This window comes from Mustela nivalis, assembly GCF_964662115.1.
Source record: "Mustela nivalis genome assembly, chromosome: X".
Taxonomy (NCBI): Eukaryota; Metazoa; Chordata; class Mammalia; order Carnivora; family Mustelidae; genus Mustela; species Mustela nivalis.
The window spans coordinates 9,675,538-9,690,879 of record NC_139040.1 but is presented as its reverse complement, the minus strand read 5'-3'; the positions used below and the strand labels follow the sequence as shown (position 1 = coordinate 9,690,879).

At 43.0% G+C, this 15,342-nt stretch overlaps 1 pseudogene across 1 annotated transcript; it reads left to right on the top strand.

Annotated features, from left to right (window-relative positions):
• The first annotated feature begins 14,155 nt into the window (after positions 1 to 14,155).
• Positions 14,156 to 14,672, top strand: LOC309855822 (small ribosomal subunit protein eS10 pseudogene; annotated as a pseudogene). The gene has a single exon. The product of its transcript is annotated as a small ribosomal subunit protein eS10 pseudogene (transcript).
• Positions 14,673 to 15,342: the final 670 nt, after the last annotated feature.

Sequence of the window (15,342 nt, the reverse complement as noted above, 5' to 3'; positions counted from 1 at the left end):
ACATGTTTGGTGTATGCGAGGAATGATAAGGTGAGCAGTGTGGTTTGCACCGAGGGAGTGAAAGGGAAGTGGTAGGAAATGAAGTCACAGAGGGAGCAGGGCCAGAGGCTGGGGTGGCCCTGAAGGACAGCATAAGAACGTTGCCTTTGACTCTGAACAAGATGGAGTGCCAATGGAATGTTCGAGCAGAGAATACACACGGCGTGACCTGTGCAGCAGGGTGTTAGCAGGGGGACTCAAGCAGCCGTGCCGAGAGACTGCTGTGATAGAAAAGAAAAGACACACGAGGTGGCAGTGACTTAGAGTGCTGACAGCAGGTAAGAGGCCTCACATTTTAAATGTATTTTATTTTGAGGGTAAAACTGCCATGAGTTGTTAAGTGGCTGAATATGTGATGCTAAAGAAAGACAAGCGTCAGGAATAACCAAGCCTCTTCGTTTGATCAGCCACAATCACGGACTTGTCATTTAACAAGATTAGGAAAACTGGAGGAGGAATTTTTTTGAGATACAAACTGGGACCAGCTGCAGTCCCAGACACAGGGCCAGGAAAATCCCACACCTTGATGGGCTAAGGACTGCATCAATGAGCTACACCACTATGTTAAAGGAGATGAAATGTAAAATGGTCTGTTTTATTATTTTCCCTATCTATCAGCCACGTTATTGCCCGTAGAGTCATCTGTAATCTGCACGCGATCCTGACTGGAACACGTACTAAAGAGTAATGCTGGGAAAACCTTTTAATCTCTCTGAGCCTCAGTTTCCTCTGCTATGAGCTAGGGAAATGGAAGACATTATTTGCCTGCAAGGATTAAATGAAATAACAGATGAAGGGTGCCCAGCACAATAGAGGGCCCACAGTTGAATTTCCACAAATGTTGCTTCCTTCCTCCCACTGGCCAAATTCTAAATCCCTTTGGAATATTGTCTCCCTAACCCTGACAGCTTACTGTATGTTACCATATATATGGTAGGTAGGTAGCTTTATTTATTTAAATAGAATGAAGTTTTTCATTAGCGCTCACTTTTCACTGCCCTGATGGGCAGCGAGCCCAGATCATGTTCCATATATAGTTACAGATAGCATTCTTTGTGCTGAACATGGCATCATTCCTCTGGAGCCAACTGGTACTTTTTAGGCAAATTGGGTCTTACTGACAACTACTTTTTTTTTTTTTAAGATTTTATTTATTGAGGCACCTGGGTGGCTCAGTGGTTTACGGCCTCTGCCTTCGGCTCGGGACATGATCCCAGGGTCCTGGGATCGAGCCCCGCATCGGGCTCTCTGCTCAGTGGGGAGCCTGCTTCCTCCTCTCTCTCTCTGCCTACCTCTCTCACTACTTCTGATCTCTCTGTCCTGTCAAGTAAATAAATAAATAAAATCTTTGAAAAAAAAAAAAGATTTTATTTATTTATTTGACAGAGAGAGATCACAAGTAGACAGGCAGGCAGAGAGAGAAAGAGAGAGAGAGAGACACACGGAAGCAGGCTCCCTGCTGAGCAGAGAGCCCGTGTGGGACTAAATCCCAGAACCCTGAGATCATGACCTGAGCCGAAGGCAGCGGCTTAACCCACTGAGCCACCCAGGTGCCCACTGACAACTACTTTTGTGGTCTGTGATTTTTACTTTGCTCATTTCCAGCATAAATGCTTTTGCATCTAGCATTTTCTCCATACCCCATTCAATTCCCCTGCGGAAAGTGATAGACTCATTGTCCTCTCTTTACCCAGCCTAAATTTAATGAAATTAATGAAATGAATTTAATGAAATTAATGTTGTTTCTCCCTGGAAAGGGGGAATTTGGGAGTAGCGGTGATGAGGGAGCAGGAGGCTGACTGAGGACAAAGCAGAAGCTGGCACCTTGCACACCCCCCTCCACCCGCTCCCCTCGGTAATCTGTGTGACATTCCTCGGCCACCCCTGGCTGCCCTAAAGGAAAAGCAAATAGTTAACTTGCAGAGATCACAATCCTGCAAGACAGGAGTCTCCCTTGGTTTACAATGTCCTTGAGATTTACAACAAAGAAGCTATCTTAACAATAGCATAATTTCCAGAGGCAAAATAACTCAGTTCCTCAAGCCCTAAATAAAGTTAAATTTCTTCTAAACTCAAATCTCACTAATATAAGGACCTATTTAGAAACTGTTCCTGCTCCCCATCCCCCAGGGGATTTACTTAAAGACAAGCCCCGGAAACCAGCTTCAGGGAACAAAGCCCAGATACAAAGGTGGGTCAGGCCAGGTGGAGACATCGGATCAGTGGGGGGGATGCATACTGTCTCCCTGGTTACCAAGGAGTATGGGCCCTGCCCTTTGGGAGCCTTTTGGGCGCCAATCCTAATCAAGGTATAGTAAGCTGGTTCAAATGTCTACTAGGGTCAATTGTAACTCACCTGGTCACCTAGCATCACTGTGGAGTTTCCTGTGTGTGTTACAATCTCATCGGTCACCTGTGCGTGGCCAGGCCCGACCGCATGGCCTTTGCCCTTAAAAGCTTGTCTGTGAAACAGGGAAGGGTCGCCCTCTCTTGTAAGATTCTTGATGCTTGGCGCGAAATAAAGCTTTGTATCAGTCTCGCTCCTTTAATCACGGACCCATTACTGGGGCATAACACTAACAAATACACTTGATAGCAGAAATGTGAATGGCTTGCCAAAAGACAACATTGATCAAGCAGCAAGACCTCTGGTATCCCTGCACCTTGTAGGTCCTCTTTAGCATATGAAAGCTCCGTTGAAACCCCCCCTTTCCCTCACCTTCCCCCAACCTCAAGGTACATAACCTGCCATCCCTCACAGCGCGGGGCAGCAGCTTTCCACCCACAGGGATGGGTCCTACCCCCGTGCTTTAATAAACCACCATTTTGCACCAAAGATGTCTCAAAGATTCTTTCTTGGTCATCAGCTCTGGACCTTACCCCACCGAACCTCACCTAGGTTCTAAAAATTCATCAGCGGGGTGGGGAAAGTGTGCATTAGAGTCCAAAGAGCCAGTGCAGGGGTGTGTATGTGTGTGTTTGTGTATTATATATATATATAATATATGTATATACACACCCCCACAATGGCTATGGTATGTATATATACATACACATGTATGTATGTGTGTATAAATAATATACATACCATAGCCATTGTGTGCGTGTGCATGTATGTATATATATTTTATACACACACACACACGTGTATGTACATATACACACCATAGCCATTGAGGGGGTGTGTGTGTGTGTATACATATACGTAGAGGCATGTATATATATTAAATTAAATATATCAAATATTAAATATAAATATAATACATTAAGTTAAATATATAAAGTATATATTAAAAAAATATATATTATATATACATGCCTCTACGTGTGGTGCAAGGAGCCCAGCCCTCTGGTCTGTCTCAGGAACAGCTGCCTGGGCTGTGCTGCAGAACTCAACTTTGACGCAGCGATCTGTGGGGCCTCGGAGAGCTGCGAACACATAAACCCCCTCCTTCTCCTCCACTTTTACCTTCCTTCACCCATGGGGGGGAAGCAGCTTGGGGTTCTTCATGAACTCTCCAAAACTCTCTAGATAATTGCCTGGCTCTTACTTTACATTGCCTTAGAGAGTCCGAAGAAATGGATTTTCTTCAGATCGGATACACTCCAGATAATAAGGTTCATGTTCTTCACATCATGAGTCGGAGTAGCCAGGATACACAAGGCTTCGGGCCACCGCGCAAAGGTGAAACCTGCCCCCCACACAGTGCGCATTAGACTCGCTGATTAAGGTCGAAACATCTCTTGTTTACTGTTTCAGCAACTGCGCCCAATCACGGGTAGACATCTTATCAGTTCACTGACCAAATTCAGACAGGATGTCATGCAAATATTTCCAGACAAATTAGTATTTATCTTTTTTTTTTTTTTCCAAGGTCTGCTGGGCAGGAAATTCCCAAACCTTTAGCAATTTCTGTTAGAACTAAGCGAACTTCACCATCAAGAAATGCTTCTTTCTTTCCAACCTAACTCCTTCAGTTTGTGGCTTGTTCTTTTCTTGTTTTCTTCTGGCCACACAAATCTCTATTTTGCAAAGACTTTTAAAATCCATGCTAAATTAATCCCAATGGCAACTGAGGTGTACAACTGTACTAACAAAAGGGAAAAAAAATTGCTTAGTGCTTTCTAAGCAGATCATCTCCGTTTTTTATGTTCATTAAATATGTCAAGTAAAAACCTCGAAAAAACTACTTTTGTGCATTCTTAAGCCAGTTACAAATCTCAATTTAAATCTCAACAGCTTCTACGTTACTGAAATAAGTGAAGTGAAAATTAAATGTATTTATGTGTATTTATTTCAATCTTTGCTCTGCCTAAAAAGGTTGTAAGGTGGCTAGAATTGAGGCTATTCTTACTTGGTGTTCAATACAAAGTCAGAGTGTAGTGTAACTGTGTGTGGCATAAACAAAATGAATAAAAATCAAATAATTTAGTACAACCTGAAAACATCAAAATGAAACAAAGAAAATAAACAATTGAAAGGGCAAAATACAGATTAAACAAGTAGATAACCTTAAGTACAATAGGTTAGGATTAAATTAGATAATAAAGTAGATACGAAGATTCTCATGGCTTGTCTCAGCTTTGTGCATATTTATAAAATTTTAAGTGACTATAGTTTAAGACATCCGCAATTTAGTGTGTGTGTGTGGGTGTGTGTGTTATATTGGTCAACCTTTAAGCCAGTCTGTGTGGCCAAGTAATGATGGAAATCTAAAATGCCTGGCTTAAATGATCACCTAGGGAATGTGAAGTTCATGGAAATGAGCAGGGTGCCATTCATTAGCATGTCAACGATGCTTCTTCAACAGGATGCCATTAAATTATTGTGGTGATAATTGAGACACTAAAAAGAGACAGATGCTGGGCCTGTAGTTCCTAAGATCTTATAACCCATTAGCAATTAAATTTCAATGAGCTAACATAACTTCACTCTCACTAAATTAACAACTGGGAATATTCTTTCTGCAGCTTTTTCCTGGCATGTTTTTGCCTGATTTTAAAAGCAAAGTGATACTCTATTAAGGTGCAGGATTCAAGGTATTAGGGGTGTCCTACTCTCGGAACTAGACCTTGGTTGGCAGCCAACCAAGGCAGGGCTGCAAGCGGCAATCTAATGACATCAGAGTGATCTGATGGGATACTGTGGCAGCAGAATGCGTGCTCAGAAGGTCAGTTCCTTCAGGGAAAGCATGTGAGTGCTCTCTCTAGGTGAGAAGAGTAACCCCAGGGGCACGTGAGGGGCACGCAGTTGGTTGACCGGCCGATTCTTGATTTCGGCTCCGGTTCTGATCTCAGCGTCGTGAGATCAAGCCCCACATCAGGCTCCCGAATCAGTGAGGAGTCTCCTTGGGACGCTCTCTCCTTCTGCCCCTGCCCCCAACTCATGTGCACATTCTCTCTGTCTAAAAATAAATAAACCTAAAGTAGAGGAAGAAGAGAAAGAGTAACCTCAGAGGCTCTGTGGGTCGGTGATTCAAGGGAATACAGAAAGACAACACAATTCCAATCTGACCGGGCTACATGCGTCAGGGGGAGTCCACGCTGTAGTAACAAATGAATCCAAAAGCAAATCTCACTGGCTTAACACAACAGAGGTGTGTTTTCTATCCTTGCACAAGTCTCAAGGCAGGTACTCAGCAGTCCTGGTACATCTGATCTTACAATGTGATCATTTCAGTATATAGCCTACCGGTCTCTAGAGCAAGGGAAGAGAAAGCAGCGCAGGAGCCGGCCGTGTAGGTGCAGAATAGGCACAGAAGGAGTCCACATCATTTCCACTGACAGACCACAGCCTAGAGCCAATGCCGGCACCCCGCCTAACTGCAGTGAAACTAGGAAGCTGTGGAAGTAGGCGCATACTGGTAAGCAGTAAGTACCTCCACCCTAAGTCCGGTCTGCAGCAGAGGACCGTCATTACAAGTAGAGCCAAGCTGGGAAACATGTAAGCTACGAACAGACAGGCACAGTCAGATTCTGATGGGTTCAGGAAATCAGGCCCTAGAAAACATCGGGGTTAAAGCTACCCTATCAAAATGAAAAGGACAGAGGATAAGGGGCAAGGCACAATTTCAGCAGTCTTGTAACAGGGACCTGGAAAGGTATTATACTGGTTTAGAACAAATCTGCATTCCAGAATCACATAATATCCTACTCCTATTCCTTACTTCCCAGGAACTACCTTGGCAGGTTATATAATTTATGAGGTGCTGGATTTTTAGAGTGTGGTTATGAGCTGAACTGTGTCTTCCAACATTCATATGCTGAAGTCCTAACTTCATATCTCAGAATGGGACTGCATTTGGAGACAGGATCTCTAAAGAGGTAATTAGTGAAAATGAGGTCACTAGAGGGGCCCTCATCCAATATGACTGGTTTCTTTATAAAAACAGATTAGAACATAGAAAGACAGAGGGATAAGAACAGATGAAGTGAGTGGAAGAAGAAAGCAACCTCCAAGTCCAGGAGAGAGGCCTTAGAAGAAACCACCCCATCAACACCTTATCATAGACTTGTAGCCTCCAGAACTATGAGAAAATACATTTTCATGTCTAAGCACCCAGGCTTGTGGTACTTTGTTACGGCAGCCCTAGAAAACTGACACAAAGACATGTGCCAAAATACAATAACACCAGTTCCTTCCCAACATATTTTCCTTCCTGCGAAAGCACATTAGTGAGTTGTCAGTGTTACACCACGGTTAATTGTTATGTTTTTCTCTTTTACGCTGGGGGTTCCTCAATGATGTCCATGCTATGTTATTTGTCACTGAATTCCCAGTGTTTCACACAAGCCCTGGAAACATACAGGTGCTCCAAAACAAGTCTGTGGAAGGAAAGGCGCAAGGAAGGGAGAGAGGGACCCCTGCCCAGAGGAACTTATTCACAGGAATCCACAGAAATTAATTAATTAAGATTATATCCCAGGTAGAGAGTATGGGCAGAACACTGAAGGCATTAACAAGAACGATCACGCATGGATGCTGAGCCAACCTTTACTAAAGCAGATGCTCCTAATATGCTTCAAGTTCAAGGCCAGAATCCAGTAAGGCGACAGGTTATCTGCCTATAATAGTGGTGTACTGGGGTGAGAATCCAGGCAAGTACTAAAAACACCAAACAATATATGCTTTCCCATAACACCGCAAAACCCTCAAGAACCTCCACATGAACGTTCATTGTGTCTCCAGTGACGATGCACTTAGGACCTTAGATGATGGTTTTCAGCGTAAAGAGAACATCTTCACTGAAGACACCTGAGGTACAGAGAATGATTCAGTGCAATTAACATTTACTGAGCATCTTCTTGTACAAGGCACTCTGCTCAGCTATGAGGAAACAGAAAGGTGACTAAGACCCAGTTCCTGGTCCCAAGAGCTTGTAAAACTCTGCTATTTTGGAAATGATTCTGATTTTCTCATCCAAATAAGCAAACTATCAGCAAATACACACCTGTGTTTGTACAGTTACATAAAAATAAATAGCAGCACAGCTAGGCTGGAAAATAACAATTACATCTCAAATAATCCCCCTGAAGCCCAAAATAATTTATTTGCATTTTCCAAAAAGGAAACTGAAGTTAAAAATGCACACAGGCACTTAGCAAATGCCTACTGACTGGAACAGAATTAATTCTTGTTACAGTCAACAGCAAATACCTGTGGGTCAGCTGGTAGAGGTGGGTCAAGGATGTAACATGTGCTTAAAAAGAGAAGGGGAGGGGAACCAACAGATAATTTTGTCTGGACTGTCAAAGAGTCCAAGGTCAGCTCATGACCCGAGGATCTGTAAATACATAAATTGAAACCTTTCCAAGAGAGCTTTCGAGATATTTGAAAATATGCCTTGTCTGTTACTCTTCTCCAGTGTACATTTCTATTGTGAGAACTTGTGTGTGACAGGAACAGGACAGTATTTAAGGCATAACCAATCCAATGGAGCTTATCACCCCGAAATTGCTTTCATTCCAACCTTCACTCCTCATTCCAGACTGCAAGGGAGCAGAATGTCTCCCAGATGATCTAAGAACATGCAGACATGCTACTTGGGTATTAGCAGATTTAGAGAGACCCTAGAGTGCATCCTGTGGCCAGATGCAGGACAGTGAGATGAACAATGAGGACATTTCAGCAGAGACATAGACACCGATGCCCACCTTGGGCTCCAGGTGACATCAATGTTCCTTCCCTAGGGAGAAGACTAACAATAACTACTGTGGGGGCACGTGGGTGGCTCAGTGGGTTAAGCCTCTGCCTTCGGCTCAGGTCATGATCCCAGGGTCCTGGGATCGAGCCCTGCATCGGGCTATCTGCTTAGCGGGAAGCCTGCTTCCTCCTCTCTGCCTGCCTCTCTGCCTACTTGTGATCTGTCTGTCAAATAAATAAATAAAATCTTTAAACAACAACAACAACAACAAAAAAAAACTACTGTGTATTTAAGTGCCTACCACGTGTCACATACTGTGAATATCATTCCGGTAATCTATCCACTGCGCCCACATACATATCCCAGGAATTCATGTTACCACGTAGCACATTTTATCTTGTCAATCCGAAACTCAGAATGAATGCCAAAGCATCACAAAGCGAAGGCAAACAGCAGAATATGTACCGAGGTTGGTGTGGTTTTGGTCTGCTACAGTGCTTGACTGCAAAAATAAATAAATAAATAAAATTTAAAAAACAAGAAACAGAACAAAGCACAAATTCTCAATCTCAGGACCCTAACAGAGACCACGCGGTCACAATTCATTTGGATATGCAAGTCAGACAGGGCTACTGCTGATCACCGTTTTTAAATTTCCTGACCTGTAGCGTTTGCTTACTTCTGCCGTGTAGATACTCCCTCCCACAGCCACTTTCGGGCTACTCACGTGAAGTCAGAGAATATGCAATTCGGAAGAGATGCTCACTTCAGGCTCTCCTGGGATATACGGGTCAATTTCTGCGTGCTTCTGAGGCATTATAGCATTCAAGTTTGGAGAATGGTTTCCATTTTTATATGAATTAGAGTAGATTCAGGTTATCCTATATATATATAGGTTAATCTATATATATAGGTTAATATAGGTTATCCTATATTCAGTATCAGCACATTTATGCACTAGTAATTGAATATATTTCCTTTATTAGGAGAATGAGCCATACATGTAAATGACATTATTATGTGAATTAGAATGGGGGAAAAAAGGCCAAAAACTGAATTGAATGCTGCCGGTCAGCAAACACTGGCATTGTTCATGAAGCAGTTTATTGAAAACTATGTGTTTTCACAAGCTGGTCAAGAATCTACCTACATCTGAATCAGCTACGATGTTACTACAGGTCCCTGTCCCACTCACAAGAAAAGGAAAATGGCCTGAAAATGGGAACATGGGGTAGCAACAGGCAGCATTACAAGTGTCCAGGAGGCCAGCTGAATGAAAGATCTGATCAACCCATTGTCCCATTTTTAAGAGATACACTAGTGAGGTTACATGAATGGGAACTTGACTCAGTCAGGACTTAGTGTCCTCAACAGCCCATCTTCTAGGGAGAGGGCGGATGAGCTGTTCCAGGAGTCTTGGCTAAGCCCATACATCCATCTCAAGATAATGTCTCCAAGATCCTTACGAGCCCACAGGGGACTTCTGGACATCTGGAATAATGCTGGCAAGGGACTCCCACACCAACACCAGCATAAGCAAGGTTTGAACTAAGCCTCTTAGAATTCCCTTTAGTGGGGCAGTCAGTGGGGAAGGTATCCGCTAGTTACACACATGGCATCAGTAGATGTTAATGTGTAAATAAAAGTAGTCCATGAAAAAAACTTGGATTTGAAGTTGCTGGATTACATAGTCATAAATGAATTACCGAAGGGATTCTCAGAGCATTATTCAAATAAGTTCTGAAACTCCAAAAAAGGGATACAATACACAGATGTCTTATATAGTGCTTCTGAAACCTACCGTTTTAGTAAGGGTCTAGGATCCCATGACGATCTAACCTTCTAACTGTGGAGACAGACACGTCTTGGTCCACATACTTATCTCCTACCGGACAAGGTAGCAGAGTTTAAATTCCTATTTTTACTAGATGTTTTATATGCATTTTGATAATCTGTTAAAAAAAAAAAAACATGGCAAATTTTTTTGAAGGGCCACTTGGTAAATATTTTAAACTTTGAAGGCTACAAGTGGTTTGGGCACACTTGTTTTCTAGCTCTTTCCAACTGTAAAGAAACAAACAACAAAACAAAAAACCACCTTGCACACCTCTTAACTCAGCAACCACACAAAAATGAGCTGCAGCGCCCGTCCAACCTCCAGGCTGGAGTCGCCTGATCCCTGATCTATGGTAACAGTTTCAAAGTTCATTGAAAGACTCAGCATCAAACTGAAGGACAAGGCTTAGATGGTCTCAAAAAGGCTTCCTACTCCTCCTCACCTAAGCTTTTCTGATATTAGACTGTTAGACTCTCTGAGGTTAGACCTATTGTTCTGTGCTTTAGAGAGTACGCGATCCCTTGTGACAGCCAGCTTCCAAGATGGCTCCAATGACCGTCCCCCTCCTGGCATTCACAACTTTGTGTTGTCCCTCCCACAGTGCACCAGCATTGTTACGAGCGATCGATAGAACGTGGTAGAAGGATGTGTTATCTGAGCCTAGATTATAAAAGACATCGTGCTGTCTGTCTTGCTTTCAGTCTCCTTCTTAGATCACCTGCTCCGGGGAAGGCAAATGTCATACTGGGAAGACAAGCAGGTGGTGTGGGTAGTAAGGAACTACAGGCCTCCTGCCAGCAGCCACGTGAGTGAGCCATTCGGGAAGCGAATCCGCCAGCTTCAGTCAAGCCTGGAGATGACTGCCTCCGAGAAGGGAGCTTAACTGCAACCCCGTGACATCGCCTATGCCAGAGTCACTCAGCTAAGCGACACCCAAACTCGTCACCCACAGAAAATATGCGGTAATAAATATTTGTGGGTTTAAGTTGCTAAGCTTTCAGATCATCGTTTACAGGGCAGTGAAGGACACACTCCCGATGACCATTTTGACACAGCCAACTGGAGGTCATGGATAGTCTTTTTTAGTCCCATTGCCACAGGCGTGTTTCTATAGGTATATTTCAGCAAGTCTGTTTGAACTTTATGAAAAATAACCAAATACACGGATTACACAAATTCAAAATCTCCTATCGCCAGCGCCAACCTGCACAAATGCTTAGACATGGATGAGATAAGAGCCAGCCTGCTGAAGTGCAGCTCGGGGAGAAGCTGAGAGGAGACGGAAGCTCAGGAAGGTGCTGGGGGTGGGATGCGCGTCGGAGACCAGGAAGAAATAAGGTCAGGGAGGCGCCTGGGTGGCTCAGTGGGTTAAGTGCCTGCTTTTGGCTCAGGTCATGATCCTGGGGTCCTGGGATCGAGCCCCGCATCAGGCTCCCTGCTCAGCGGGAAGCCTGCTTCTCCCTCTCCCCCTGCTGAAGTCACTCTCCCTCTGTCAAATAAATAAATAGAATCTTAAAAAAAAAAAGAAAAGAAAAGGGTTAGAGTAAACCTACTCATGCCCTTTAATAGCTTTTAAATGACCATTATTCTTAACCACGCCCATGTTGATTTGTCCTGCTTTATTTTTTTGAATAAATTATTATCCAGGTTGGGCACCTGGGTGGCTCAGGGGGTTAAGCATCTGCCTTCGGTTCAGGTCATGATCTCAGGGTCCTGGGATTGCGGCTCGCATCAGGCTCTCTGCTCAGTGGGGAGCCTGCTTCTCCCTCTCCCTCTGCCTGCCTCTCTGCTTACTTGTGATCTCTCTCTCTGTGTCAAATAAATACATAAAATCTTAAAAAAAATTATTATCCAGGTTGTACACAGACAGTCCAAGAAGATTTAAGACAAGTCCATTAAAACTAGTTGGATAATGACTCCATATCCCTACCAACCCACTCCTTTCTACCTACAGTTACTCATTTATATAGTCACAAATCCTAATCAATTGGATCTATTTTATCAAGTGCAACAAATATCAACTACTCGAAGGCAAGCATCCTTGTTCTCAAGCTTTGTAGCCTTCTCAGTGCCTAACACAGAACCAGATACACTGTATGAAGCTAAGCGGACAGACCAGACTACAAATGACATAAGACTAACAGTCACAATACATGGCTTCCATTCCCATTTAATAGCATATTAGAATCATACCGATTCCTTGATTTTCAATGAGCTCATTGGAAAATGGGGATAATAATACTTTATCACAGGGTTATTTTGAGGTTCAAATAGAATGATAAATGCAAGAGCGCTGGCAACTGGGAATCTACGGAAATGTGAGGTGTTGTTAAAACAAAGCTCCATAAATATGCACTGAGTTAATCTATTCAGATGCTTTAGAGACTGATACTTTTTTTTTTTTTTTTCTAAAAATACGAGTCAAGTTTCCCTAAATGTAGCAGTTAACAATCGTGTTTCTCTATTAAAGGCAAAAGTCAGGTCTGCATTTTAAAGTACTAAAACATGGAAATTCTGATATGATCCATTTATATCTGCATAAATATATAAGGAGGAAACCCTTAACACTTGATCTATGCTTTGGGTTTGGTTTTGTTTTACTCTACATGAATTAGTACACGTCCCCACCTGTGGTTAAAATGCAGGACTTAAATTTAAAAATCTATTTCAGTGTCTTCACGAATGTGCTGTTAAATATATTCTCCCTCTCTCAATCATATGGTGAGATGCCCGAGATGTTGCATTTTCTTTCATTACAGTTCAGTTCTCTTGCTCCAAATTCCTCTTTGTTTCAATTTCTTAAACTTCGGAAATCAGGACATGCTGCTTGGTAATGGATTTGCTATTCGTTATTTTCTGGCACAGGAATAGCTTAACTGAATCATTCACAGTCCATCAGTCTAAGAGATCCCACTCCAGCACTGCCATAGGGTGTCAGGATATTATTAATGTAAAAAATATACAGATTCTTATATGACCCCAAGTGCTTCGAATCCAATGAGACCAAGAGAGAGCTTTTAGATACTGAGAAGAAAATTTGATCTTGCTGAAAAATTTTGCCAGAAGCTCTATTCTCAGACTAGACAGACTAGCAATTCACACAACGGAACAGATTTTGGCATCAATGCATATAAAAAAGAAACCTTTATGTTTTCCAATAAAGTTGAAAATGTTACCTATTACCTGGTTTAATGTAATAAACATTTCTTGTGTTCATTTAATGTACCAGGCATTGTTCTACGGGCTGTGTGGGTACAGAGAGGGTCTTTGCATTCTAGGGGCCCATGCATCTAGAAGACACATAGATAAATGAGACAGAATGAAATAAATGTTACGTCCAGGTATAAGGAATGCACTCTGGGTGCAGAAAGGGAAATTATTAATTCTGAACATAGAGACCAGAGCACTATATCTGAGCCTGCAAGAAGATTCTAGTAGGCAGAAACCAAACCACCCAGGCAGAGGGAAGAGTCTAAACAGAAATGCTGAGGTAGAAAAAAGTGTTTAAGGTCCGCAGAGAGTAAACATTTTGCAAGGCTTGAATGTAATATTCAAAGGGTGAATTTGGATCTGAAACTAAAAAAGTGGTTTGGGATCCAACTGGCAATATCGTGCTATGAAGTTTAGAGTTTATTTGAAGGCAAATGGAAGTCATCGACAAATTTTAACAAACCAAATTTGAGATGTCTGCTTTATCAACCTTTGCTTTATAAAAACAATTCTAAAAACAGCTTGAGGGAGGGGCGCCGGGGTGGCCCAGCTGGTTAAGCATCTGACTCTTAGTTTAGGCTCAGATCACGATTTCAGGGTCATGAAATTGAGCCCCACATTGGGGAGTCTGCTTAAGATTCTCTTTCTCTCTCCCTCTCCCTCCTCCACTATAAATAAGTTTTTTTTTTAATTTTATTTATTTATTTGAGAGAGAGAGAGCAGGGGCAGAGGGAATGGGAGAGGGAGAAGAGACTCCCTACTGAACAGGAAGCCCAATGTGGGGCTCGATCCCAGGACCAGGACGATGACCTGAGCCAAAGGCGGACACCCAACCAAAGGAGCCACCCAGGCTCTCCAATAAATAAGTCTTAAAAACAAACAAACAAACAAACAAACAAAAAACAGGCCTTCCTTTCCAGCCCCAGCCATAGCAGCCACCAAGACGTTGATGCCCAAAAAGAACCAAATTGCCATTTATAAACTCCTTTTCAAGGAGGGAGTGATGGTGGCCAAGAAGGATGTCTCCATGCCCAAATGCCCTGAGCGGGCAGACAAGAATGTGCCCAACCTTCACGTCATGAAGGCCACACAATCTTCAAATCATGAGTCTACAGAAAGCAAAGAAAGTTTGCCTGGAGACATTTCTACTGGTAACTTACCAAAAACGATAGCCAGTATCTCCTATGATTACCTCCATCTGCCCCTCGGGACTGTGCCTGCCACTCTGCGCCGCAGCTGCCCCAAGATTGGCAGACCATGGCCCAAAGGTCTGGAGGTAGAGCAGCCTGCAAGACTCACACAAGGGGAAGCTGACAGACCCCTAGATACAAAGCACTGTGCCCCCTGGTGCGGACAAGAAAGCTGAGGCCAGGGCTGAGTCAGTAACTGAGCTCCAGTTTAGAGGTGGATCTGGTTGTGGATGAGGTCAGCCACCTCAGTGAAGTTGGGCATTGTTTTGTGTTGAATAAATTTGTAGCCAGAAAAAAAAAAAATTAAAACCAAAACCAAAACAAAAACAAAAACCAGTATAAGGATCGATCTGAGGATATAGGAGAATGAAGAAAGGGATGCTGGTTAGTCCAAAAGGGAGATCTGTCTGAGGGAAGCTAGTGGATATGTGAATAGAAACGAAGGGGTAGCTGGGACTGACATGAAAGAAATTCCAAAGGCAGAACCAATGGGATTTAGCAGATTGGATGGGTGGGGAAGTATAGATAGGAAATAATCTAGAATGAATCTGACGTTCTACTACTGGTCACTAGGGGCAGCTGTGATGAGCTTGGTGGTTATCAGGAAACTGAACAATGAAGTTACAGGAAGGAATGGTATTGTCAGAGACACATACAGGAGATGTGTCTTTCCATGGATGGAAAGAAAGAAGGCTGGAGGCGATTATTCTTCTTAGAAAAGAAACCGTGAAAAACACATCTGAAAATGATGTGTAAGTAAAAGATGGTGACTTCCAATGAAAGGATATTAGTTGACCTCCATGTGCAGAAATAAGAAGTGTTCAGTTTCCAGCATGGAAATCTTGGTTTCTGCCCAGGGGAGCCAGACTCAGAGCGGGAATGGTGGCAGGTTTCTGTGTGGTCCTGGAGACCCAGATGGGTG